This window comes from Anser anser (assembly GCF_964211835.1).
Source record: "Anser anser genome assembly, chromosome: Z".
Lineage (NCBI taxonomy): Eukaryota > Metazoa > Chordata > Aves > Anseriformes > Anatidae > Anser > Anser anser.
Window position 1 is genome coordinate 35,556,287 of NC_139723.1, and position 26,528 is coordinate 35,582,814.

At 43.9% G+C, this 26,528-nt stretch overlaps 1 long non-coding RNA gene across 1 annotated transcript in view; it reads left to right on the plus strand.

Annotated features, from left to right (window-relative positions):
- LOC310889288 overlaps positions 1 to 26,528 on the plus strand; it is a 40,876-nt gene extending 14,348 nt beyond the window's left edge. Inside the window, exon 3 of the long non-coding RNA XR_014576498.1 lies at positions 226 to 26,528. This is a non-coding gene — a long non-coding RNA (uncharacterized lncRNA). The remainder of the gene's footprint in view (positions 1 to 225) is intronic.

The following is a 26,528-nucleotide window of genomic DNA, read 5'->3' on the forward strand; positions in this document are numbered from 1 at the left end:
GAAAGGGAGGTTTCCTTGTGCATTCCCCTACTGTTTGTTTAGACAGGGAGGAACTAGAAAATAAGTCACCCCTTATCTTTATAGCAGCATTACCTCAAGGTCCCAAACAATACCTCGAGATGGCTTCTTCACACACTTGAACGAAGAGACACTTGCTGCCTGAAGAGCTTTTAATCTAAAGTGAGGGTTCTCGGTCCTATTAACCCAGCCTTTCCTACATTACAGACACTTACTGGCTGTACAACCTTCATCACAGCACAGACCTGCAAGGCCGGACAGCAGGATATTTATACTGTACTCTCTGTTCCTGCCGTGATAGAGCACAGAGCTGGAGAAGGGCAAACCTACACAAGGAATGCAGGTAAATGTTAGGTGATACATTCATAATTTCCAGAAGACAAATAAAAGGAATACAAAGTTTATTCTCCTTCCCTTAAATCTTCACTCCTTTCACCTCTTGGTTTTGCACAGTCTATGAGCTGCTGAACACCGCAAAGAGCATGTCTCTTTGGAGACCCCCTGCCAACACAGGGCTATCCAAATCTGACCCCTTGCCAGGTCCAATTCCACCCCCTCCCCCCTTTCTGTTTGGCAGTTCTCTGAGGTTTGTTGGATTTGCCCTTCACCTGGCCAAAGATCCAGGCCTCCCCATCAGGGTAGGTCTTGTTCTCTGACCGTGATCAATGAGAAAGCAGAGGTCTGGCTCTGCATACCCACAGGGGCCAGCTGAATGCCAGAAACACTCCCCTGCATTGCCTTGAGCTGTACCATTAATCTGTGACTTGAAGGCTTTCTGAGTCTGGAGCGAAGGACGAATGATTTTCTTGATCTGGAATGATAAGCTTTGCATTCATGGTCCAAAAAAAAATCAGTAGGAATGAAACGGTGAAAGAGTCACATCTCCACCACATGTGAATTGTGGCAATGGTGGGGTCCTGCCCCAGTGGACAGAGGCTGGGTAGCAGCCCGGTGACAGAAAGCAGGACACCGGTCTTGGCTTACTTTGTTCTGCATCCAGAGGTTTAGCAAAAAATCCTGCTGGCCTTGATGTTGAAGCTGTTTACCATTTTTAGGCTTGACAGCATATTAGTAACTGCAATGGCAGTGAACACCATCTGTCTTGCTCTGAGCTACTCAGTCTCTGAGTTGGAGCTTTTCTTTTTTTCTGTTTTTTTTTCTTTCTTTCTTTTTTTTTTTTTTGGTCGGTTGGTTGTTTTTGTTTGTTTGTTTGTTTTGTTTTGTTTTGTTTTGAGGAAAAGATTGCAAACCTCCTGGGCTGGTGAAAGATATCGAATTATCACACCCAAAGCAGAAATTGAAACTCAGACTTTTAAAAATCTTTTCTTAATAGCCTTTCAGTATCTCGGGCCCATTTTCTTTTCCCTACTTCCAGTAAACATTTTTGGATTTTTGGGCAATGCAAGAAGTACAAGGTAGAGAACATAAATAGGATGACAGAATGGGACTTGGAAGATTCTGGGAACAGCTCATCAGCTAACAAGTATTAGCTTAATAAGTAGCACTGGCTGTTTCTTTTCACTGTCACTGGAATTTAGATTTTTCAATCTCTTTTTCTCTGCAATTAATGGGAACAGAATTTTGCTTTTCTTCTTTCTGTCTGTCTGTCTGTCTATCTCTCTCTCTCTCGGCTTTTCTCCTTGCGGTGGCTAATTTTGGAGGTCCTAGCACCCACCAGGAGACATCTGATGAAGGGTATTAGTAAGCTAAGTGAAACTGGCTCCACTTTGGAAGAGCTTCAGGGTAAAGATGATGGAACTGGAAACATTATCACTATGCTCAAATCCTTTGGCTGGTTCCTCATTCCAGGTCAGTGCAATCCCCACTTGTACTGAGGATCTCTTTGGCTCTATACCATGATGAGGGTAAAAGGGGGGAACGGACTATACGTGAGAATCAGGTTCACTCTGAAATCAACTTACTAACTCCCAGAACAAAACTCCCAGCAACTCATTTGCAGCAAAGATACTCTCCCTTGTGTGTGTTTGCTCCCTACTGTCTCTATCAGCACAGCAAAACCACATGTGCACGTTGTTCTGCCTGTCTCATGCTGTTTTACCACAATCCCAACCACCAGTGTGTGGTGGTGTTGCTTTTGCAAAACCAAGAAGAAATTTCCATGACTGAAGATGCTTTGTTTTGTTTTGTTTTGTTTATAAAACACAGACCAAAGGAGCACAAAGCAGATTTTTACACCCTAGGTCTTTTTGCTGACACTATTGTAAAGAACCACTCTCCCAGCCTCTGTGTTACAAGTTCATCATTAAGAAATAAAAAAATAAATAAAAAATTAAAAAAAAATAATGATTCTCCACTGCTTGCATCACTGCCTGCCTGGTTGCAGAATGGGCCCCGATGGGAGGCACCCGCTGCCGATCAGGACGCTCAGTATTTCATCCTGATCAGCTCCCACTGGGATCTGGGGCCGTCATACTCGTATATTCATAATGCCATAAAACAGACAGGTGCAAAAAGCCAGACGGTGCTGCCACTAGAGCAGCTGCAGTGGATATGGGTTCTTCACCTCCCCCCCAGCAGTTTTGGAGACAAGTTAAAAATTGTTTTGTTGTAGTTGAGGAAAACAAACATGAAAAGCCCTTCACACTTTGGACTGGTAAGAATGAGAACTGAAACTGACTTCACATAGAAAATGAGATGTTTTATTTTGAAATTGACATTTTGATCATCAAAACCAGATTGTCTCCAGCAGAAATGAATATCCTTTAAAAATGTTCTTCCACTTAAACTTCTTTTCAGAAAGAAAGAAAAAGAAAGAAGGAGAGAAGGAAGGATGAAAGGAAAGAGAGAAAGAGAGAAAGAGAGAAAGAGAGAAAGAGAGAAAGAAAGAGAGAAAGAAAGAGAGAAAGAGAGAAAGAGAGAAAGAGAGAAAGAGAGAAAGAGAGAAAGAGAGAAAGAGAGAAAGAGAGAGAGAGAGAGAAAGAAAGAGAGAAAGAGAGAGAGAGAGAGAAAGAAAGAAAGAAAGAAAGAAAGAAAGAAAGAAAGAAAGAAAGAAAGAAAGAAAGAAAGAAAAAGAAAGAAAAGAAAGAACGAAGAAGAAGAAAAAAAACACTACAAAACTTTTTATCCATTCTTTTTCTCTTGTTGTAAATTCTCTTCACTGGAAAAAGGAGAAGAATCAATCTCTGCCACTTCTGGGTGGGTTCATAATCCATAATGAATTAATAACAGTGAAGTAAATGATCTGTGCTGTGTGCTGAAGAAAGAGAAGAAGATGGTCTAGTGGCTTAGGCAACTCAAGTCCTGATTTGCAAAAGGTCAGTGAGGACCTTTTGGACTTCTGGACTCTTCTCAGAGGCCACCCCGGAAGACCCCGGCTACCAAAAACCTTGCCATGTAAACCCCATACGGAGGTGCAACCCCTATCACTATCAGGCTCTGAGGAAACTTCCCCATGAGTTACTCAGACACTGAGGCACTGTGAGTTATAGGACCTACATACTCAGCTCAGCTTCACTGGCTGGCAGCAGACAGGGAGATTGTGGCTTCAGACTTCCTTGGGAGAAATCATACAGCTTCATCTAGGACCTAAAATATTTTATGGGTGAACTTAAAGCAGCTCATGACCTGCTGGGGTTTACCAGAGAGGTGATGCTCGGAGGGTCATGCACTCAGCTGCTCCATATGCTTCTCTTCACCGGGGAGAGACACTCAAGCATTTATTGTTATTTTTGGCCTGGGCAAACAGTTTCTGAAATGGCCTTTCAGAGAAGAAAAAGAGTGATATGGTCCCCATGCTCCAGACCTGACTAGATGAAGTGTGATGTGCTGGAATGAGCAAGGAATGTGAGCAGGAAAGCCGAACAACAACATCAAGGGCTTTCTGCACTTAGGCACTGTGGTGCTACGTCTGCTTTTTAGGAAGGCATGACTTTTAATAAGGTATCAGCATGGGTACAAGAATCGCTGCAGTTGCCTGCCTGCCTCCTCACAGGGCGTGCAGAAATGAAACTTGTGAGAGGAGCCTCAAGCATTAAAGAGTTACTGAGGGGAGAAGTCAGAAATATTATCTCCATTTGATAAGCTCAGTACATCAAACTGGGGAAACTTAGTGTGCTTTCCACAGCAGAGACCTGCAAGGAGACAGCTGCTTCTCTAGACAGAGCTCAGATGTTTTAAACATTATTTACAAGACAACAATGGTAAAAATATTTGTGCTGGTGGGTGATAGAAGCCACAGGCATTAATGCAGCTGCCATCATCACTGCCATGCTGCTGGTGAGTCACCATTAAATACCAGTGTAATGACACGATGAGAAGCTTGAACATGTTCAGCCTGCGTAGTTGTTTCGTTGCTCTGGAGGCTGTTCCATTTCAGGACAGCAGCTCCCAGCCCTTGGGAATAGATGCCACTGCATCCTGGGTTAGGTGACTGCAAAAAGGTTCTCTGGGTCTTTATGTCCAGGCCACAGTGCTCATCTGTATCCTTGGAAGGAAGGACTGATCACCACCCCTCCACACCCCCAGATAAAAAGAAAAATATGTTTATTTGGAACTGGGAGGCTAACGCACAATTAAGTCTTACTCTTATTTTGTCACATAGAGCAGGATTTTCTAGAGGGATGGACAGCCCCAGCCTCCCTCCCTCTGGCACTGCATGAAAAAGATGTGAAGAATTCAAGGATGAATTTAAGGGTGAGGATCCATCTCCACAAGCGCGAAGAAAGCAGCCCTGTGACTGCTAAAACAGCAGCGTGCTCCACGTTGCACTGCATTCCCAACGGTACCCAACAGGTGGGGTTGGTGGGGGAAGGAAGGGGATATCTGACTGCAACCACCAAACTAACCCTAGTGAATGGTCCTAAGTAAAACGTCACCTTAACAAACGTCACCTTACCTTCAGGACAGACAGCAGGAGTCCATCAAGTCCACTTGCGGGGCACAAGGCAGACTCAGCTGTATCTGGATTATTCCCCACAGATGTTTGCCTGAGCTGCTCTTGAAAAGGCCCCTTGAGAGAGGCCCCACCACCCCTCCTGGTGCCTCACTCTTGTGGGGAGGTTTCCTTCAGGTCTCCCACCGGATTCACTGCCATCATTGGAGCTCCTCACCTCCAGCTGTGCAGGGTTATTCTCCCCACCTCCCCTTCCCACCTATTGGAAACTACCTGCCACGTTCATCTTGTCTCAACAGAGACGATCTTTCTCCCAGCCTGCCACTTTGTAGATTTCACTATTTCCACTGCTGGCCTACGAGCCGGGAATTGTGCCCAAAAAGGGATGCAGCACTGCTACCATGAGGTGGAGCAGGGAATTGCTTTAAGTGTGTTGCAAATAAAAACCCCGTTCACGGGTTACTAACTTGCTTTCTTTTTCTTGTTTTTCCCCCTCAGTGCTCACTTCTGCTGTCTCCTCTCAGCTCCTGCTTCACCAGGACCCTGACCCGCTTCAGCAGCCATCTCCATGGGCTGTGGCTGCCCTCCCACAGGCTGGTGCAAGTCAAACAGCCCTTTGTAAAGGGGGGCAGGGGTGAATTCGACTGGCTGCCCACCTGGATTTGGGCTGTATGTGGCTCCATTGCCTGAGCAATTGCATCTCTGTTTCAGTATGTCCTGCAAAGCAGGCAAAAGGTGGCAACTTCAATTTTTGATAATCAGATTAAAAGCTGTGTATGGACTGCTCAGCTCCGCCTGGGAGGGAGATGGGAGCTGGCGTGTGTGCTGCTCTGCTGTTAGCAGAGGTGCAGGGTGAATCCCTTGATCTCCAGCAGTGCTTCAAGCACCCCAGGGCACGTGAACCGAACTGTTCTGTCTAGCAGCCGGGTCTGGAGGCCTGCTCGTAGTCCCGAGGCGCTACGACCTCAAAAACCTGCCAGGCACCTCCACGCACGTACCTTGTCTCAGCAAGGCTGTGAGAGGTGGGCATGGGGGTGTGGGAGTGTGTCACAAAGTCACCTAACTCCTGCCTCTAGTGACTTTCAAGCAAATGCCAAATACCTGAGGTTTTGCCATTCAATAGAAACGACTTAGCAAAAATGGACTTAAGTGCAATGTGATTAGCATATGGACTTTCCTCTAGCTGTTGCGTGCATTGAAAGATCTCTTAAACATGTTGGAGCATGTGTGTCTCAGTGCACTAACATCACACCTTTTGTCTTGGTCTAGACAAGCCTTTTCTTTAGCTTTCCAACCACTCCATCAGAAATTCCACACCCTGAGGAGAGCAGTGCCCTAGAAGTGTCCTCACCAAATTGCAAAATCCACGGCCCATCTTCCTCATGGAAGAGAGAGCCTTTCCCATTTGTAACAGATTTTCAGCACAGTACAGAGCTTCCTCAGCAGAACTTGAGCAGCTACAGCAGAAACAGATCCTACAGAGAGAAGGAGAGATTTAGAAATGAGGGTTGCTGGTGCATGCCTGCTCGGTGACTTGATTTTGTTGGGTGTTCCTTAACCACAGGCATAAAAATATGCATCACAAAGAAAACAGGACAGAAGGGAGAGAAGGGAGAAGAAAGCCAGTCCTTCAGTCTTCCCGGGGAACAAAAGGGGCCCTTTTGCTTCTGCAGCTTCCTGCAGCAGAGTGCCAGCTTCATCTGCATGCTGCTGCTCCTGTGCTTTTTGTTGCACGTACAGTTTGCCAACCTTTGTTGGTTAAATGACGGGAAAGATATGTTCTTACTACGTGTACTCAGACACTGTGGAAAATGTGATAGCTCACAGAATAGACCTCTGCCAGAGCATTAAGTAAATAAATAAATAAATAAAAAATAAAAAAAATAGACAGTGAAAACCCCATATTTGCTTGGACTTACCCTTTAAGCTCTTGCTGTCCACTTTGATGCTGGGCTGAGATTCCTTACTCAGACCCACTTCAAAGCTCCCACTTTGACAGCTTGTGCTAATGCAAGAAATCTTTCCCTAACACAGCTGAAATACCTTGATGCAGCATGCAAGCAGCCAGAGTGATACAAGCATCCCCTACTTGGATGAGAGCAGAAGATTTAGGCACAAAGACAAAAGCAAACAAAATCCAGTCACAGTTATTTCTGTAACACCAATATCTGAAAACACAAGTAAGCTTAGGGCTCCGTTTTGCTAGGACTCATAAGATGCATGACAAAATGAAGGTCCCTGGTCTCTAGAGGCAAGAGGAAGGATGGCAGAAAGTACCACATGTGTCCACTCCTAGGCTAGGTAACTTAGATACCTTGTAGTTAAACAACTTGCCTAGTTTTACACCAGGAAATAACAACAACAGCAGAAGTGGGCAGAGACAGGAGATGAGCTGGGGCAGTTCTTTAAGTGTAAGGAGTCATTTCAGCAGGATCTAGCTTGCCACTAGCCTGTCTCACCCACATGGCATTTTAATATGCCACAGCTTAATGCTACTGTCTCTTTCACCTGTGCATTCATACAAGATCTTTTTTTTTTTTTTTTTTTTTTCCCTTCATAACTCATAGTTTATCTCATAGCTTCTGTGTTAAGGAAGTCTAACTGTTTTGTCAGCTTGCCGTGGCCGCTGCTTATTTCGTGTCAAGTGCCTGCTGGTTATCACCACAACAGCTGTATGTATGGGCACTTATTAGACTGGTCTTCATTGATTTCTACCCTGACATTAGCTAAAGCCTTCAGGTCTGTGTGCTGCTGGGTACACATTGCAAGACTGATACCATAGCTCAGCCCCCCTGGGCAAACATCTAGGATAGGGTCCCAAAACAAGTAATTTTCCACATCCCTTTGCACTGAACTAGGAATATTATTCTGCTTTATAATAAATAAGCTGTTTCACTGTAGTAATGCACCTTTAATCAATCAACCAAACACTTAACAGTGTTCCATCTGACAGCCTTCGGCCACAGAAAAGTACTCGCTTTACTCACCATTTCAGGAAGAAAGACCCTGGCAGGTCTGCCGGGCAGAGCAGATGAGGAAAATACAGGTTACATTTTACACAGGTGAAGTAGCAGATTTGTATTTTGCGGCCACGTCCAGGTCCTGCCCGAACATTTTCACCTCTACGTTATTACTCTGTATTGCAGGCTGGAGATAATGTCTGAGCAACCACCGGCATTGCAGACTCTTTTGGGTCTAAAAATAGACAGGGGAGGTTAATACAGGCTAAAAGGGAGCAAGGCAGATGAAGTGGCTTGCCAAATGTCACCCACCAGATAAAAAGCCTCATAAATACAAATAAAGAAGGTAGCCCAGTAAAGTAAATTGCATTTTAACAGACTTCTAGTCTTATAGCTTTTAGACCCTTTTTTTTTTTTTTCAAAGCCAAAGCCTCTGCTTGTCATCTTACTTCAACTAGGACAGCCCCCGCAGTCAATGAAAACACTCTTGTGCTTGCTTAAAAGTTAATGAAGTGGCCAACAGCTGTAAAAGACATGGAAAAAATCCCTAAGGAATCAGGACATAGGTCTGATTTTGACCTTTGTTGCAGAGATGGAAATCAGAGCTATTCTGCTGCAAATGTGAAGAACTCCCATTAACTGAAATAGAAAAACATTGATACAGCTCAGGTGATTTCTAGGGTGAGATGTGGAAGATGACAGGGAGAAGAGTGCACCCTGGCACAACCCTGGTTAGGATCCACTGGGGCACCTTCTTGTCATGTCCATGAATGTCCATGGGTGCTGCTCATCACCTCTGGCACGGGACTCGTTGACTCATTGACTCGTTGCTCCCAGCATGGAGCTGCCTGGTTGCTCAGCCAAAGCCACGTCCCAGCTGTCCTGCTCACCAGGATGAGCTCTCTGCACACCGAGAGTGCTGGTGGGCTAGCTCTGCCAAGGCACTTGCACATCTGCCTCATCTGGCACCGTGCAGAAATTTGGAGCTTGCCCCAGCCCCGACCTCCCCTCCCTGTGCGGTCTGCACGGCCCAGTGCCAGAGCATGGATGCAGCACAGCTGTATTGCTTGGAGAGCTCCAAAGGGAAAAAAAAGAAAAAAAAGAAAAAAAAGAAAGAAAACTAAAGGAAAAAAAGAAAAGCCCTACCCTCTTTTCTGAGAATGGGATGGTGCCCAACAGATGCAACAGAAAATTAAGAAATTAAGAAATTAAACAGTGCTAATTTGTTGATCACTTACACTGCCATGAACATGTCCAGTAACAGATTTATAACCTGACTGCGTCCCAGCTGAAAAGTCCCAGTGCTTGGAAGAGGAAAGCCCCTGAACAGTGACCCACCTCCATGCCTATTTGCACAAGACATCTCTTTTCCTCTTCTGCTCCATTTCAATGGGTGCCTTGAGCAGGAAAAGGAAAAGGAAATGAGGCAAACCTTGAGGAGGACAGAGGCAAGTGCGGGTGGAAGCAGGGCAAGGGGAAAAGGATGCATCATCCGAACAATGCGCGGGCTGGGCAGATGTTGGGTTCAAGATGTGATGAAGGCTGCCTGCTCGCCCGCAGGAGCAGGAGCAGAGCTGGGGCCTCAGAAGGACAGCGCTGCTTCAGGAAGCAGCGAGGAGGAGGTCAGTGCTCCAACACTTCCATTTGCCAGTCAGGCAGAAGGAAGTGAAGTTTCCTCTTGCTAGCTGCAGGCCAGCAGTAATGAGGCCCCTCAGCAGCAGGGAGAAAGCAGCAGTGTCTTGTTCCCTTGGTGTATCTTTGGGTTTCAGGTTGGCTGCTGTGGACCAGAATGACTCCTGTGTGCTTCCTCTCTGGGGGCTGCAAAATAATAGACAAAAGAGAAAAACCCAAATCTAGCAGTGCTGCATCAATGAGAGCACAGCATCACTTTAAAGTTTCCCTTTTATTAAAAAAGAAAAAAAAAAAAGGTGAATGTGGACTCTTAATACCACAGCGAATAAAAAATAAATAAATGAGGAAGTGCCTAAATACGGCAGAGGGAATTAGTTATGGGAACTGTCTCAAGTATAGAGGGAAGCTTTTTACTGAAATTCCCACTGGGAGAAGTGGTATGAACATTATTCTTTCTTATCAGTATCAGCAACTCCAGTGATCAAGTGGGAGGATCAAGAGGAGCTCTAGATTCCTGCCAGTAAGGATTTGGCTTGCTCATGAATGGGACAGGAGGACACCAAAATTAATGATCTCCAGGACCAATCAATGTTAAATACATGCATATGTAAGAAGGTGTTGCTAACAGTCCCTAGTAAGAAACAATGCTGTCATGAGCTTGTTCACTTCGCTCTGGGGGAAAAAAAATGATCAGCTCTTGCCCCTATGCTGGCTCTTGCTTATTTGCTCTTCTCTTCCAGGCTGGCTCTGCTGAGCTGCCAGTGGAACTGGAGATCACGAAATCACATTTCTCTCCCCTCTGCATCCTGTTGCCTGCAGAAGGAGTGCCAGGTTCTGGCTGATGGGCTGCTCTGCCAGGTACTTGCGAAGCAGAGAGGCTATGCCAAGGAATAAGCAGCCTGTCTGAAAACTGAGCAAATGGATCAGTGTTTGGCCCTAAACAAGGATATTAAAAATGTTATTATGTGTGAATGTTAGTGCTCATCCAAGTTTTCACATTCTGAAATCCTGAAGGGAGTTATTTTTCTGATTTCAAGGAAAAGGACTGTTCTTCAAAAATGGTATCGGTTTCTTGCTCCTTTATAAGCACCCCAATTATCATGTTGTGCAGATGAGAAGATTGGGATACTCTGCAAATGTCAGGCTGGATCTGGATTGGGTGTAGGCAAAGATTCTGGGCTTGGACTGGGACCAAAGCAAGACTAGGGGTCGTGTTCATAGTCATCAGCACTGATTTTTACAAGCTGCTCTCAGAAGCAGTTGCCGGCAGGAAGCCCTAAGGATTGTTTGATCTCCCAAGATTGTCTCTACCTGGTATGCTGGCAGTTCTGCAAGACAGCATTTTGCTCAACTCTTGGAAGAGTTTCAGGAATTTCTACAGGAAAAAAAAAAAAAAAGATTAAGAAAAACAAACAGGAGGCCAGCCCATGTAGCTGGACTGCAGCAAAAATGACAGAGGCAAGTGTAGAGGATTCACATCTGGAATTTACTGAGGTGTCTTGGCAAAGGCATCGCTGTCCTGCAGAGGTGATGTGGCTGTGTCTGCATGGCTCTGGGCAAGCTGATTCCTCTGTGTACAAACTGCATTGGCAAAGGTCTGTGTGCAAGGGACCTTACCGGGTGCTGGCATGGCACCTGGTCTCAAGCAGTGGCTCTGGGACTACTCCAACACATGTCCATGGAAGACACAGACAGAGCCCTGTCGTCCCCACTTCCATTTGGTATCCTTGAGTTTAACTTCAGGAAGGAAGCTGGATCCTTGAGCTTTTAAGCACCCTGTCTGAACTGGAAGGGGGGCTACTGAGAAGTGTCCCTATCTGGTTCACCTACAGCTGCCAAAGCTGCAATCCCAACAGAAAGCAGACTTACAAGAGTACAAAATGGAGAAGATTATTAATAGAGTGAAAGGAACATTAAGGTATCCTCACTTCAAAAGCTCAGTGTAACTCCACAAAGGTCCCTTTGCCTGAAATCACTACATTATGCTGCTGCTTTTTCACAGCCAGTGAAGTAAAGAAATCCACTGCAAAAATAGCCTGGCTAAAGGTCAGAAGGAGGCACAGGGAGGGGGGCTAGAATTAATTCTTTTGGAGCACAGTACATCCTACGATGGGTCTCCTACCAAAAATAAGTACAGGACATACAGCACACAAAAACATCTTTGCAATGGGATCTGGGTGCATGGGTATATCCCAGGACATTTGCTCCAGCTGCTGGGTGCCCTTGAGGCTGAGAATGGCTTAGAGATGGCCTCTGCTTTCTCTTGCAGGTGGGACAGTCCAATGGCTTGTTAAATGCAAATCAAAGTACTAGTCTGGCCTGAAATACAGGAGACAAAATGACTTCAGTGCTTTTTCTGAGATTACCTTCCATGGTGTGGATTTCATCAGACGGTTATGAGCAACTGAGCTGAAGTGGCTTTAAGAACAGCTTGAAGTTGTTGCTCCTGAGATGGAAGTTGCCATCTGTCGTTGAGCGGTGTGCCTAGTGCTCTGACTGCTCCTGCGCTGCGGCAGAGCTAGCTGAGATTAAGATTCCTGCAAAAACTCTACCAGGGAGTAATAGATGTCCAGGCATTTCCATACTGAGTGTGGCTCTACCAGACACAGCAAGAGAGACAATTCTTACTTCAACTTCAGGATTAAGTGGTTAGCATTTTGTGTTTTAAAAAAAAAAAAAAAAAGAGATAAGAAAAGCAAAGGGGACAGTTAGGTGATCCTGTGCTGACTCATGTACCTCCACTCTCTCATGACTAAGGTCTCATCACTCCAAAAATCTGAGGCTGGACAGTTTCTGTTTTGACCTTGAAACATCACAAATGCCAGGGCATGGAGCACAGCTTCTCAGAAAAGAGAGGAGCTCTTACTAAGCAAGGAAAAGAGGGCTGTGCATGGCACAACATTTATAGGTTTATCCCTTATAGCTTTGTTCCCAGAGAAATGGTGTGACAGATTCCTCCTTGTCTGCCAGAAAGAAAGACATGCAGGAATCATGTCCATGATAGCATGGGGCTCACCAGCATGTCAAGCTGCTCTCTTGTACGCTGTCTTTATCCAGGCCTTCAACATCTATAGCTGTCCAAAACAGGAAACACTTATTTATTTATTGTGAAGTTGAGCCATCTTTACTGTATCCTTCTGAAGTTCTAATATCATGAGGATTTTCATAATATGATCATTTTCCTCTTTCTCTCTCTTTAATGCAGGCTCATGAGATTGTCGGTATTATTCTTACTTTGGGTACCATACATCAGCTATGCAGCACCAGCTGTCAGTGTGCATGCTCTTTCCATTGCATTTTGCAGTGAATGAAAGACCTCACTTCTTTTTTGCTGACAGAAGATATTTGGCATTACTTTGCATTTACTGCAGGTATAAGCATCTGACATGGTTATTAACACAGAGCACGGCAACTTCTGACCTTTTGGCAACCAGTAGCTTTGGGCTACCATGCCACAGAGTAAATGGAAGTGTATCTTAATTTCCTTTCTTAGAACCTCTGCCAAGTGAATAAGGCATTGTTGCGTTGATTAATGTCTTCCTTATGTCTCAGAGAATTTCTCCATCACTGGAAGGGCTAAAGCTGAATGTCTCTACGGGGCACATTGATGGAGAAGGAGACCAGAGCATGTGCCTGTGCCATTCTGCACGTGGCCAATATTTTAGCTTTGCCTGTAGTGACCACACTGGGCTGTCAATGGTGGCAGCTGAGACAAGACACATGTCCCCTTCTCCTGCCCTTCCCATGTAAGAAGAAACCTCTGGTAGCTAGAGACTGAAAGCAAGATACACCTGAGCCTGTGCCGAGGTTGAGACAGGACACACACCAGAGTCTTGAAAAACAGTTTCTCAATAAAAGACCAGCATCAGGCAGGCACAGCACAGAGGATTAATAATGAAATCTGAGACCTTGGGTATAATTATCCAGGTACGGTACACTAACCAAAGTGTACTGATCCCCCACAGCAGTTCAGTACTGTGGTAAAAAAACAGCTGAATCTTTATTACTGGCTGTAGTTTGAGAACTGTTTCACCCTAAACATGCAGTCTCTGATACCTATGACAAGTTTTGCTGGATGTCTTACTTTGACAAATATTGTGAAACATCATTCCATTACTGCTGACTTGTGGTTAGAAAGTAATACCACACGATCTATTCTGAGGTGCTTCAGCTTAGTCTGCAGCCAAATTTTGCTAGACAGATGCAACTTCCAGATTTGCACCTGCAGAAGTGAAACCAGATTTTGTTCCAAGACCGTCACTGAAATATTCGTGTTGCAGAGTAAGGGCTGCACTTGCAGTACAGTGAAGCCAACATTACAGTGCATTTCTGGATGCTGCAGAGTATGAAAACCAGCACAATGCAACTGGAGAAGGACAGGGTCAGATCTCAGAATATGCTATTTGTCTAGTGCTGTTTTATCAAAAATATTTTTACTGTAGAAAAGAAGGTATAGAGGACAAAAAGTTGGCAGGTTTGGGAGCAAAAGTGCCATTAAAACTGCCTGCTCTCTGGAAAACCAGTACTACTGGGCAGAAGCAGAGTACTTTTTTCTTTCCAGGTTGGAAATTCTGCCATCTCTAAACTGCATAGCATACACAGAGATCTAGACCGGACCATGACTTGCTGCAGTAAAATGCCATGCATTATTTGCTGTCTGGTTACCTAGACATGTCATGGAATATCAGTAGATTTTCTTGTTGCCTGTTGCCCTGAACAACCTCACTGTTGATGCATTTACTTCTTCCCAAGGGGAGATCGAAAGATCAGCTCCTGCTCTGGTCAATGTTACCTCTTAAAAAGAGCTCCTTGTCTTAGAGATCAAGACACAAACTGAGCTGTATCTAACCATCATCAGCTTGACAAGAGTCACTACTCACTCAGCAGTGCCCTATGGACTTTCTGAGGCTTTGAGCCTTACAACACTGGGACAGTGGAGTCAGTTTTCAGCAATGTTTAATGCAGTGTATCAGAAGAACAAAAGAGCTGCAGACCAAAATTGTACTCTTTGCCTATGAACTTCATTTCTTTGCTGTTTGATTTGGCTCCAAAACACTTCCAACCAATTAGTCTGTTAAGTGAAATGGCTAAAGAAAACTTGAAGAACCAAGTTTAACCTGAAAGAAGTCAATGGTTACCGAGAAAGAGGAAACCACAGAGGAAAGCTACACGTTTCATTCAAATGAAGGATGCTGACAAGGATTTCAGGTGGTAGGACCCCTTGTTTTCTGCTGGGACAGTTTTTCAGTGGCTGCACCTGTATGTGCTGACAGCACAGCGCTCTCTGAAGGCACCTCCCCAGACTGTCTTTCAACAGAAGTGTCCCTCTATCTGTATATCCCACCAGCTCTGCCATCTAGGACAGGGGCTAGCTGCAGGGTTGTGTTGTGTCCCATCCTATTCCTGCCTGCAAGATCACCTTTGTGCAGTCTGTGGGCTTTTCTTGCTCTTCTATGATGACCAGGTCAAGCAGAGCCAGGTGTTGCTGAAGTTAGACTCACTATGACACTGTAGGCTGTGTGGGTCTGTGTTAAGGATAATCACCTCAGTGAAAGAGTGGTTAGTAATGCAGAACTACAAAATTGCAGAAAACCAGTTCTTTTTACTTCACTTTTCTCTGTGGACAGGAGCTGGGCTCTCAGTGCTCAAGAGGAGCAAGGTACTGAGCACAAGCTCACATGGCTGTGGCCATGAGAGCTTGGTCCCAGGCATCCCTGGAGGTTCTCCACAGCCAAGTGTCCCCTGAGGCAGAGTTGTTATCTCTATCCTCCACTTTGGGCAGAGGTGGATTAGGTTGATGAAGATGAGAGCATCTTCCAGACTGTGGAATCTTTACTGGTATCTTCATGTAAGCTTAGTTCTGCTACTTCTCCTGGTTACACCTTTTTTATCACATTTGCCCAATTGTCTTTTGTTTAACAAAAATTGCATTGCTAAGGACGACATAGCAGCATAGTGCTCCATCAACCCACCTTCCTGAGCAATGCCAGCTCCATCAGCCCAGCACAGGAAATACTCAGCCTGGCTGGAGATGTTGGCAGAAATGACCATGGTTTATCTGTTCAGCTTAGCCTTTCATGTCAGAGTATTAAAATCTGCTAGACAAGATCTCATATGTTGCCAGCTTCCATTTAAAAGGAGCACTGGATTTTGCTTCACTGATCCTTGTCTGATAGACCTGTTAGAGCATACATTTCCCTTCAGTGCTTTGTAGTTCTAATTTGCTATTTCCAGAGTTCTCAAATTCCACAGTCGCTGCACACTCTGTAGGTGTAAACCTGAGATTTTTCCACCGATTCTAGGTGATTACACCATCTGAAAAACTGGCTTTTAAAGCTGGACAACTTAGCATTTCTCTTCTGGGTATATCTGTTGGTTTCTGTTCTTAAAATGCTGCTGGAATCAATAAAACTATTTCATGTTGGTAAGATGTGACTTTTCCCTAACATCCAAATTAAGATGTGATATCTGATGATGAAATGCAAGGCCTGATATTTTCTACATGAGAAAGATACCTATTTTAAATGTCAATTTGTAATATCTTTACTATCCATCACTTGAACAACTGCATTCTCTTATTTTTGCTCTCATATAAAGGTCAAATTGTACTAGTGAATACAAGACCTCTACAAATAGTAGGAGCTAACACTCTGCATGACTAAATGCCTGACAGAGACAACACATCACTTAGAGCAGATCCAGACATAGCAGCAGAGTTTATAAACATCTTGGATCAGATTTTCTGATATGCCTGTCTGCAGGCAGCATGCCTGAAGGGCAGAAGTGGCATAAATGGCTTTTGGCCATCGTCTCACACTATATCTTCCCCACAGCTTTATCTCAGACTTCATCTTATCTGAAAAGCAATAGCACTTATGACATTAAAAGCATGTGTGCTTGTATCTCAGCACAGTCTTGAACCCACTAACAGTTGCTGCTTTTAAAAAATAGCATCTTATAAAAACTGTTCAATGGTCACACAAACAACAAAAGAAAATGAAGGGCTCACATTTGTTTTAATCTTCACTAAATTCATGGTTCAGAAGAGACATAAGGGAGGCCAGAATCAGGATTATTATGGTGTTTTTTGTTTTATGGCACTATTTAGAACAGTTTAATCAGGAAAGCTGAGCACCAAATTGCATTACAGACAGCTTCCAAGAGCAACTTTTTGTTTTAAGACTGTAAAAGGCAAAAGGCACTGCCTTCTTCTGTGTGATCAAAGACCCAGCATAAAAAGCATCAGGAGGACTTTAAATGCCAGTTCCTGTACTCCCAATGTGTGTATCTTGGACTCTTTCCAATATGGGAGCAAGATGGATTTTTATTTTTATTTTCTTTTTAAATGGAAGAAAGCTGCCAAAATACATAAGGAGAAGGATTAGAGCCAGTTGCTTTTTGTTGGTTCTTGGGTGGGAGTGTTGCCAGGCAAAGCCTTATGCTGAATTCCCAGGGAATTTCACTTTCAAAAGCCAGCTTCTGGATTTCCCTCATTTGGGAAGCTGTCCCTGAAAGGGATATTCATATCTAGCAATCGGCTCAATGCAGAATTGTTGTGCTGGCAAATTGGCTGTTGGCTATTCAGACGCTGCTCTGCATAGCAGGCTTTGCTGATTTTTTTTTTTTCTCTGGGTTGGGATGACTTGTGAGCCAGGCATGTTTCAAAAGCACAACTGCAGAGAACCCTGGGTAATCCAAAGGGTACTCTCACAAAAGCAGGAAGACAGCGTTGCTCTTGGTATCAATAGCTGCTAACACTGAATCTCCAGAGTTGCTTGCCAAGGCTGAACAATGACCACAGACACATTATTTCTGTCTTCTTGGAGCCTGTGATGGTATTGCAGCTGTTAACCTATAAAGGGACAGAGAGCTATCTCTTCCTATTAATTTACCCTGTGCCAATCATTCTGTCTGTCCTGTCTCTCTCCTTTACTTTGTTAGGTGGGGGAGAAAGGAATATTTTTAAAGGAAGCTGCATCTTCTCAAAATCTTCTTGTTGTCTACGTAAACAGAATCAAAGGATGTGAAAAATCAGACATAAGATGCAATTCTGGGAATAGGTTTCAGGTGCCAGTGGTTTTGTAAACTTCAAAAATGCTCTAGGGACTAATCACACTTCATATTTTTCATATGTCAAGGAGAAACAAGAGATCTTGAGAGGCTTCCTGGAGGTTTTGAAATAAAATCTAGCATTGTAGAAAGGCTAGACCCAAGATGAAGGATTACACAAGGGCTCTGGAGTTCTGCAGTTCCAAGCAGTGCAATGTATTTTTTACATGATTATGGATGAATTACTTCATGCCTTTATATTTCTGCCTGTAAAATGGGTCTAATAACATTCATGTGTCATAGGCACATTCTTCAGCTGTTTTGGGATGTTCAGATGCTGCAGCAATAAGAACAACAGAAACAGTGCTAAAAATAACAATATGTATAGCAGATACTGCACAGAAAAACTAAGCAACTTGTCAGACATTTCAAGTTAGCTTTAGCAGATAGCAGGGAAAGAAACAAGAGCATACATGACTAGCCAAGCATGAAAGCCACATAATTCACTGCTAGCCTACAAACTTTGATTTTGAAATAAATTATTTCTCTCTTCACTAGTATGAGGCATTATTTAACTTTGTAACAAAGTCCAAGTGTTCTTATTGCTGCTGAACCCTGATGCTGAAATGTAGCTCTTTTAAAGTTAGCAGTAGTCATTTGCAATACAGTAAGCAGATGGAGACCCCATCAGAAATCAATGTCCCATTGTAACAGGTCCTGTGTGTCTAGACAGTCAGAGACAGTCCCAGCCTTTGAAAAGATTACAGGCTGAATAGACAAGAGAGACAAAAAATGTGGAGAAGAAGCCAGCAGACCACAAATGAAGTGTTGTGCTCAGGTTCCCAGTGCTGGTCCCTGGTGAAATGGAGATGAGGATATGCCTGGGGGTGCTGTGGCTGAGTGCCTCGCACTCTACCTCCCACTTAGGGCCCAAAGTAAGGACTGCTAAGGGCTCCTGCTGCCAGAGAGAATAACAACGAAACAAAGATAACTGGATCAGCCAGGGATTCTGCAGCTGAGGGGAGCCTACATGATATTTACCAGCTGTCTGCAGGAGGGAATCATATTTCTTTTGCACAGATGGATGTGAACATAATCACCTTCTGAAGAAACAAAACAAGATTTCTGAATCCTACCCAGGTTTACCTAGAGATTACTTTAAATCCAATAATGTTTTTATCTGCACCTGAATAACTGTAATTAACAAAAATTGATCTATGCATGCAGACAGAAGCACCTGCAGGTGTACTGGACCTGCTCTAAGTAGGTCTTGGTACTTCTGTGAAGATGGTCTGCATGACCTCCAAACTGTTTTGCTAATTTCAACCAAACTTGACAATGATGTTCTCATGAGATTTGTGAAAATATGTGCATTGACAAGGAAGAGAACGTCAGTGCCAGTATCTCTCCAGCTGCTTAAGCTTATCCCACTGGTTTATCCCACTACTGGAGCTTACATGCGGGAAAACACTGTTGTGTTTCGTTTGTTCATGGAATGGTTTTCTGTAAATTCATCCAGTGTACCTTACCTAGATTCAATGTTTCATTACCTAGATATCTTATTTTCATGGTCATTTCATTGCCTAGATCAAATTTGGTTTTAATGTGTATGCTTTTTTTTTCTTTCTTTTTTTTTTTCTTTTTTTCAGATTTTTTTTTCTTGTTAGCATATTATGCTGAAACCTTGAGAAAAAACCTAAGCCCAGGAACAGTCCTGTCAATCTTGGTAAAGCCACTTATGAACCTACAAAGATCAGTAACAGCACCAAATCAGTAACAATACAAAGAAGTATGATTTGTATTTATCTTGCTGGTCCAGGACCTTCACAGTGTAATCAACATGGTACACTCTGAAAAACTCTGTCTTTTGAGCTGGGAATATTTCAGAGCAAGGAACATGCCATTACATGTGTTAGCAGTACCTACTATACGTAGGTATGAATGAATGATAGCATCTTTTTCTTCACTATTTTGAACATAGTAGAGCTTCAGTGATTCAGTTTTCTCATAAAGAGGTCTTCAGCTGGATGAATCATTGGTTGGCTCTTTGCAGTATCAAGGAATGTAGGAGAGGCTGCTTCACATGCACGCCTGAGTTAATAGATCAGAACTACCCTGCAACTGTAAAAGTCAGTCACATCAGTGCTGATGCTGAGAGCGCACAAACATTTGCTGAAAGCTTTGCTTAGCAGAATGTACTATAAGGGCACCGTGGTTTCTTTTCTAAACAAGACACTGGGCCATTAACACACATTCCTGATGTGTTCGAGTGTGCTGGTTCAGACTGTGGGATAGTTATCCACAATGCTGTAGTCCAAGACTTTAAAAAAAATCTAATTTTGTAACAGCTCCAACATCTGATACATTAAAGAAAACTTGCTATAGGCACATTAAAAACAAACTATGCTTTTTTTTTACTGTCTTTTTATTTTATTTTATTTTATTTTATTTTATTTTATTTTATTTTATTTTTCAACTTACAAACAGATAACATGTCTAGGTTCTGGGAGATGGTTTTGGGGAAACAGATAGTTATTAGTATAAGAATATTAGTCATAGACAAAAAATCCATTTTTCTGAGTGTATAATTACATATTTAAGAGTATGTTTCAATCTAACTGGATTGTATACTAAATAACAGGGTTTTCTTGATCGGGAAAGAATGCATAGTTCTTACACACAAGTCCACTATGCTCTTTTCTTACCAATGTGTGCATGTGTGCGTGCAAAACAACCTGTGAGCCACTCTGCATAAATCCTGTTTAATATTAGGGACTCTGTATAGTATTTTATATCACATTGCAAATTCTGTTCTCGTTGTGTTTGCTTGTCTCCTCTGTGACCTTTTGCCTCCGGATTCAGCTAGAGTCCCCTGGGAGGTGACAGAAGGGAAAAAAATCTTTAACTTGGCTAGATTTAACAGTGGAGGGTCATTAAATCCTGGTGATCAGCTATTCAATTACAGTCCATTTAATCATACAGCAGCAAAATAATTGGCAACGACTCAAGGCAAACTAATTGTTCCAATCTGAAACTCGGCAGGGTGACAAGTGAGCTAAGGATGAGGTGGTGATGGATTTTGAACATCTGACAGGTCTGATCTGGGAGGCTCCTGACAAGGAGATGAGTGGCAATCCAAGAAGGGTTCTCTCTTCAGTCACATCAAAAATGAGAAAAGACTGGGTGCAGAAAAATGGCTGGAAGAAGGAGAGAGAAAGGGTACTTTCAGGAAGCAAAGGGGAGAGGAGGAAGGCTGGGCTCTTTAGAAGCATCTAATCTAAACCTTAAGGTTCCTTTGCAACAAGGGCACAAAGGCAAGCCAATGTGTACAGATTGCCTTTTTTTTTTTTTTTTCCCTCTGTATTTCTTGTATCAGCCAAAAAGTAATTAGGATTACTGGAACTTGTGTGTGTCCTGGGAGAACTTGGACAGGGAGCTCAGAGAGCTCCAGGGCTTGGAGCTATGGGAAGAGGAGTTAGCTGGAGCATACTGGGTATCAGCCCTGGTAATGGAGGCTGGCCTGTGAAACTATTTTGCCACAAAAATTTCAGTGGCAAGGTATGTGCAAGAGGCAGACACAGAGCCTGGAATCATACCTGATGTGGATCGGAGAATCACAAAAACGTAGAAAGGTTTGGGTTGGAAGGGACCTTAAAGACCATCTAATTCCACACACCCCCTGCCATGGGCAGGGACACCTCCCACCAGACCAGGTTGCCCAAAGCCCCATCCAGCCTGGCCTTGAACACCTCCAGGGATGGGGCATCCACAGCTTCTCTGGGCAACCTGTGCCAATGTCTCACCACCCTCAGGGTAAAGATTTTCTTCTTATATCAAATCTAAATCTACACCTTTTTGGTTTAAAACCATTGCCCCTTGTCCTATCACCACACCCCCGACACAGAGTCCCTCCCCAGCTTTCCCATAGGCCCCCTTTAGGTACAGGAAGGCCGCTATAAGGTCTGCCTGGAGCCTTCTCTTCTCCAGGCTGAACATCCCCAATGCCCTCAGCCTGTCTCCATAGGAGAGGTGCTCCAGTCCTCTGAGCATCCTCATGGCCCTCCTCTGGACTCGTTCTAATACGTCCATGTCCTTCTTGTGCTGGGGGCCCCAGAGCAGAACGCAGTGCTCCTGGTGGGGTCTCACAAGAGCAGAGCAGAGGGGGACAATCACCTCCCCAGCCCTGCTGGCCACGCTGCTTTTGATGCAGTCAGGATACGGTTGGCTTTCTGGGCTGCAAGCGCACAGTGCTGGCTCATGGTGAGCTTCTTGTCAACCACCACCCCCACGTCCTTCTCCTCAGGGCTGCTCCCAGTCTATTCACCGCCCAGCCTCTATTTGTGCCTGGCATTGCACCAGCCCAGATGCAGGACCTTGCACCTTACATTGACTCAGTCTACTGGGACTAAAAACAGTTGTTGGGTGAGCATCAGCAGGTTTGTGGCAGCACAGCCTTTTCCTGTATGTAAGATAAGTACACTAGTGCTGTTAGGTGAACCCCCTCAGTTGGCTCCAGTGCATCTTAGATAAGCAAATATTCAATAATGGAAAAAAAGTAGAGATTAGTTGGATATAATTCTGGGTCAGGATGGAAATTCACATTTTCCTCACTAAGACCTCAAATGTCAGGAGACATGCCAAAACATTTGAGGGAGAGGTTTGAGGACTAAATTTCCTGGAACTGAGGTATAAATGCTTGCCTAGCTCTTTCCATGTAGTAGCACAAAAGCTTTCCAAAATGCAGAGACAGATGTACCAAAACAACACAGCCATAAAGTAGAAATAACTCAAGTGGGAGCCATGAAGAAGTTATCACATCTTGTTCTAGAAGGCATACGCTGAGTAGCTGCAAACACCAGAAACAGGAACAAAATCTTATCATTAAGAAGAGGTATTTTTTCACTGCCCCTGGAACAGAAGACAACAGCCCTTGCCAGAAGCCAAAGGTTGAACATTGTGAGCAAATTATTCAGAATAAGAATTTCAGTGTTTTGGGGAACAAAAACTCTTTACAGAATCTGATGTGGATGGTAACTGAGGGGCACAGGACTGGGAGGGAAGCATGAAGAAGTGAAATATAGAGGAAACTAAAGGGATGAGTAGGCAAGCTCAAAGGCAAACTCAGGAAGTGTGAGTTAGATGAGTGGACAGTGAGGTGGATTGAGAACTGGCTGGATGGCAGAACTCAGGGGGTTGTGATCAGTGGTTCAGTCTGGTTGGAGGCCTGTAGCCAGTGGTGTCCCCCAGGGGTCAGTACTGGGTCCAGAGTTGTTCAACTATCAATGACCTGGTTATGGAACAGAGTGCACACTTGGCAAGTTTGCGGATGACACAAATCTGGGAGGAGTGGCTGGTACCCCAGAGGGCTGTGCTGCCAGGCTGGAGAGCAACCTCAAGAGGTTTAACAAAGGCAGGGTCCTGCACCTAGGGAGGAACAACCCCAAGAACCAGCACGGGCTGGGGGTTGACATGCTGGAGAGCAGCTCTGCAGAGAGGAACATGGGAGTCCTGGGGGACATGAGCCAGCAATGCGCCCTTGTGGCCGAGAAGGCCAGCGGTGTCCTGGGCTGCATTAGGGAAAGTGTAGCCAGCAGGGAGGTGATCCTGCCCCTCTGCTCAGCCCTGGTGAGGCCACACCTGGAGTACTGTGTCCAGTTCTGGGCTCCCCAGTACAAGAGGGACATGGGGCATCTGGAGAGAGTCCAGAGGAGGGCTACGGAGATGATGAGGGGGCTGGAGCACCTGTCGTACGAGGACAGGCTGAGAGAGCTGGGCCTGGTTAGCCTGGAGAAGAAAAGTGAGAGGGGATCTGCTCAATGTGTAAACTCCTGAATGGAGGGTGTCTAGAGGATGAGGCCAGACTCTTTTCAGTTGTGCCCAGAAACAGGATAAGAGGCAGTGCGCACAAACTGAAACACAGAAAGTTCCGGCTGAATCTGAGAAAACACTTCTTTACTGGAACAGGTTGCCCAGAGAGATTGTAGAGTCTCCTTCCCTGGAGATACTTAAAACCTGCTTGGATGCCATCCTGTGCACTGTGCTCAAGGGGACCGTGCTTGGCAGGGGGGTGGACAAGATGGTCTCCAGAGGTCCCTTCCAACCTCAGCCATTCTGAGATTCTGTGATACACATGCATGTTTGCTGAAGTGGCCCCTAGTGGTAATGGACTGTTTGTAATCAGATTGTTTGTTTCTCATTCTTTGTAATCCTGCACGTGGATCCTGAGAGGATCGTAACAATGATAGAAAGGTTCAAGTTAGAGGGCGACTCTAGAAATCACCCCGTTCAACCTTCTGCGGAAAGCAGTGATTTAGATCAAGTTATCCAAGCTCTGTCACACTGAGTCTTGAATAATTTCAACAAGTCCACCACTTCTCTGGGATCCCATGTCTAATTGTTCTCATAGCAATTTTTATTTTCATTTTTTGATATATCTGGTCAGAATTTCCCATGAAATTGGAGGAAGTATCAATAGATGTTCAATTTTTGGTTCCTAATTCAACCTTTCTCCTCTATTGGTAGTTCCAAATTATTTTTTTTTTGTCATTGTTTCTCAGCATAGAGACTTGGGGGCTGGTCTCCCCCAGGAGAACTGAGCCAAGGAAAGGACTGAGTAGTTCTGAGCAGTTTCCTGTAGGCATCTTAAATTAAACTTCCAGCCCCATACAGTGGCAGACCTACAGCTTCCTTGTACTTCTACTTGCTAACGTACCTGTAAGAGCCTTTTTTGCTATGTGTGACATCTTTTGCTAGTTTGAGCTCTGTCTGAGCTTTCACTTTCTTAACCACATCTCCTTGTGCCAGAGCAGTATTTCTGCATGTCTTTGCAGGAGTCTTGCCTTTTCGATCTCTCTCATACTTCTCTTCTGCACTGAAGCTCTCCAACTAGCTCACTGTTTAGGAGTCTGTTTTCCCGTTATGACTCTTCCTTTTTCTGATTAAGGCTGTGGACCCCTCTTGTGCTTTGAGGAGGCCATCTCTGACAATCTTCCAACACTCCTGAACTCCTTTGCCCTCCAAGAAAGTCTGTCTTTCACTGGATCTCCCTTAACCCTCCTGTGAGGAAGCTAAAATCTCCCTTTCTTGATCTCAGGGTCTTTATTCTGCTACTTGTCTTCCTCAAGCCCCTTAGGACATGACACTTCACAATCTTATCATTGCTGTAGACCAAGCTGCCAAAAAGTATTCATTATTTGTGAACAGTAGGTCCAGAAGACCAACACTCCCAGATAGTGTATGCATTATATTGCCTGAAGACACACTATGTCCTGAACACAGAAGTGTAAATCGCTTGTGCAACACTATGTTACTTTCCCAGCAAATGTCAGGGCAGCTGAAGGATGTGTATCTGTTTGCATGTACCACATGTGTGAACTGCTGATAACGAGACTAAGGATCTTCTGACAAAAGGATGTTTTCCACACAAAGAAGCATGGGAACAGAGCCTGCCCTGGATGACTGTGTAGGATTTGCTGCAAGCCTGCATGCAATTTCTTGAGTAAGCTGAAATAAAGAGGCAAAGAATTCACCAAGTGTTTTTGAAAGCCTATCATTTGTAGAAAGAGAGACCCAGTCCAAAACTGTAGCTGCGGGTAAGCTCTCAGGACATGGAAACGTGCAAGAAAAAATACTATTTTCACTTTCAATTAAGTTAGGAGAGTAGGACTCCGAATGAAAGCTACCAGCTGAAGGATCAGAGAAGGTCTTTTAATTGCCATTTACTTTGTACAGCTGACACTGAAAGAGACAATAAAAGCTGACTGAACCTTGCCTTCTAAGCTTAGTCATAGACAGGCTGCACTGCCTCCATGACAAAGAAAGAAGCTGGGGACATCAGTACAATTTGGCTGCAAGCAAGCCTCACCTCTGTTTGACCCTCCCTACCATTTTGCTGACTTTGATGATGGCAAAGAAAGAGCCTGCAGCTGAAATGTGCTAGCAAACTCATCTTGTTCTGCAGCAGAATTGGCAATCTGGGTATTACAACCCTCCAGCTCGCAGAAACGCAAGCTGTAGGAGATTCATTCGAGCAGGAATTCTGCCAGAACAAAAGGAAACACATTGTTACATGCACTGCAGCAGCAACAGAGAGCTCAGGTGGAGATGTCTGCCCATTCTGAGGTGGTTAAACTCCCTGTCCCAAAAAGCTGGCCAGCCAGAGTGAGCCAGTAGACTGGGGGAGTGGGCTGCCCTCCATGGGAGCCCTGAGAAGGTTTTGGATGGGCTGCTAGCTTCCGGTAGCAAACTATTGAGTCAGTCACACAGTTGTTTAGATTGGCAATTTTCAGCACATATCGAATGCTTATCAGGCGGTATTTCCCACTTTTTTTTTTTTCCCACAACTGTTAATTTACCTCAGTGGTGGACTATCAATAAAATAAATATGTTGGTGAAATAAGTAATTAAAAAAATTAAAATCTTTTAGAAGTCTCCTTCAAGAATGAGTATCGTTTGTCTTCTTGCAAAGTTACACAAATATGCAACAATGAAGATATGCACTAAGGGAATATTATTAGTAACCGACATATTATTTGGTTACTAAGTATGTGATAAGTTGTGCATTCTGCATTTCTGAAAAACCTATGGTTAACCAACAGGGATAATCCCAGTGAAACTGAAATAAGTGTAAATAATTGGAATAATTACAAAGAGTAGAGTTTAGAATAAAGAGATTAAGGATTGTTAGATATAATATTTAACAATGCACAAAAAAAATCAGAGAAATCTACTTGAATTAAAGAAGGTAATGCATAAACTCTGCCCAGGACATAAGCAATTCTTCAATAAATGCTTAATGCCATATGTTGATCAGAATACACGCCACTGAGGGATTAAGAAAAGAAAAGAAAAGAAAAGAAAAGAAAAGAAAAGAAAAGAAAAGAAAAGAAAAGAAAAGAAAAGAAAAGAAAAGAAAAGAAAAGAAAAGAAAAGAAAAGAAAAGAAAAGAAAAGAAAAGAAAAGAAAAGAAAAGAAAAGAAAAGAAAAGAAAAGAAAAGAAAAGAAAAGAAAAGAAAAGT